Below are 2,788 nucleotides of genomic sequence, written 5' to 3' on the forward strand. Positions count from 1 at the left end.
GGTTTGGTTGAGTAAAGAAATTTGGTTGTAGTTACGCTTTAACTCCCTCTCTTTCTGTCTCCTAGATCGATAAAGAATTGGATAGGTAGTATCAGTTTCTTTATAAATTATACAGATTCACAGCCAATACAGAGTTTTTAACAAAATTTTATCAACTTTATCATTAACATAAGTTTCTGCTGAAGGATTAAATCATGAAAGGGTAATATCTGAGTAGAGTGAAACAATGGCTCATTATGAGCATTGAATTTTAAGATAATTCTGACACATTTTTTTGCAAAAGGAATAACGAGCTTAAAGAATTTAGCGAGGCAGATGAGTAGATTGGAAGGCAGAATAGAAAAAGAAGATGAACTAGAGCATAATAGAGAGACTTTAAGGCAGAAGACGACAATAAATGCTTAGCTTTACTAATCGGGAATAAAGCTTTAGATATCTTGTTTCTAGTTTGCTTAATATGATATTCAAAATTTAGATTTTCATCAAGAAAAACGCCAAGCATTTTAAAAGCCGGAACCCTTGTACTGTTATTAGTCCTCTCAATAGGGGAAATGAATCTGGGATCGGGAAAAGAATTCAAATCATTGCAATTAAAAATAAACAGAAAGTCGTCAACTTTTTTTTGCTTAGGATGGAAGACTATAATTTTTGTCTTGGTAGTATTAATTGCAATTTTATTGGCTTTTAGCCACATTCCCAGTTTCTGAAGCTAAAGGTTTACAAAGTTTCCAAGTTCAAAAATGCTTGTATACCTTTTTTTTAAAGCAGTTGTATCGTCAGCTAAAAGAAAGTTCAGCAGGGCATTGCTTTTAAACATATCATTTATAAATATCAAGAATAGTAGTGGTCCTAAAATGGATCCCTGGGGAAAAGAAATATTCAAGGTGGTAAAAAAACTGGATAAAACATCATTAACCAGAACATTTTGCCTTCTATCTTTAAGCTAGTTTTCAAACCACTTTGAATGAAAAAAAAATTATTAAAGTCAAAAATCTAGTTTTCAATTTTATGTCGTAAATATTTTTCAAGTCTATCTTAAAATATGTTTTAAAAGATATAATGTAGAAGAAAAAAATCTATGTAAATTTAAAAACACAAATTTTGCTAAACAATTACATTTTCCCCACAAAAAAAAAGATAATTAATGATTTGCTCTACTTTACTTTTATAATTAGATTTATCGAAAGCTGGTATGATGATTAATAAGTAATGGTAAAACTGTTTTAAAAAAGTAAAGATCAAGGCAAACCAAAATTCCCCCCCCCCCCATTGCCATACCCATTGATGGCAAATTGGGAAGATAGGAGGGGAGGGGGGAGGGGTTCTCTTGATGCATTTCCTGGGTAAAATATTCCATAAAAGGAATTTCATAAAGATAAAACTTGAAATATGTCAAGATTCAAATCTTAAAAATATCTTTTGTATTTTATTCTGGAGTAGATACAGTGAAACCCTTAATAAAGAATACATCGAACGAATTCATCAAATGTCGTATTCTTCACTTTCTGATAATGGAATGTTGCAGATATTTAGTTTTTTTAATTAAATGATTATATGAAACTCTTTAAAACTGTTCCCGCATATTCATGGCATATTTATTTATTTTCGCAAATACTGAAATTTACGTAAAAAACTCATTGAAAAATTGTCACGACGACATTTGATAAATTCTTCTGACTTATTCGTTATTAAGGATTTTACTGTATTTTTCTGTCGACAGCAAAAGGCTAAAATATTTAAACTTGTAAAAAATTATTGTGTTTAGTAGAAAATATCTAGTTTATGAGCATCATTTTAATTATTAGTCATATATAACGTTCAGTTTAGGATGTCTAAGTAAATTTTTCATGAATTATTTAACTACATATTGCTTAAAATATCTTTATTTTTAATTTTTAAATTTTTCTTTTTTTTATTTGTCAAACCTCAATGCTTTTTTTAAAAAAGGGTTAAAACTACAGATCAATAAATTTCGAAAAACAAAAATGTTAGGTTGAATAAAAACGAAGGAAAGTTCTATTAAGTAAATTGAATTTTTAAACAGTTTGAATTTTTAAATTTTTTCTAATGCGAGATGTCTTAAATCACTATCAATCAACGATTCAACAATAAAGGATTTTTAAAAAAATATTTTTTTTTTATTTTGAAAGAATTGGCATTTCCAAAAATGATCATTTTGTTTTATTGTTTTTCTCTGTCCTCATTTTGGTTTTCAGAAGAGAGCGGATGTAGACTAGGCATACTAAAAGGATTTTTTTTTTCAAAATTAGCAGAAATATGATTGAAAGATGTGCGAATAGGAATAAAATGATGACCAAGAAATATAGAAATCTTAAACAAGAAATATAGAAATATCAAAACATTTTCATCTGATATCACATAAATATTTAAAAATATTGTAGAACTTAATTAAAATAAATTATTAAAGTTAAAAACTTTTGTTTTCAGAAAAGTTCAAACACCCTTCAAGGCCTTCTACTACATCTCCTACTTTTGTGTAGTTATGGACATTGACATTTTGAAACCACTAATTTTAGTTTAAATGAGTACTTTAGCATGTAACATTTTTGATGGGATTTATTACATTATTTTGTTTGAAATTTGTGTTGAAATTTTCCTTAATTTGTGATTAAAGAATAAAAGAATGTTTTTTATTTCACAATTTCGAGTGTTGTAATTTAGTTTCTAAATCAAAGTGAAATAAAATAAATTGTTATATCTGTAGATTATTTAAGAGAAGTAGATTTCATTACATTCCTCTACTATATTTGATTGAAGTGGTTTATTT

The sequence above is a fragment of the Eurytemora carolleeae genome, unplaced genomic scaffold (genome assembly GCF_000591075.1).
Source record: "Eurytemora carolleeae unplaced genomic scaffold, Eaff_2.0 scaffold1394, whole genome shotgun sequence".
NCBI classification, from domain to species: domain Eukaryota; kingdom Metazoa; phylum Arthropoda; class Copepoda; order Calanoida; family Temoridae; genus Eurytemora; species Eurytemora carolleeae.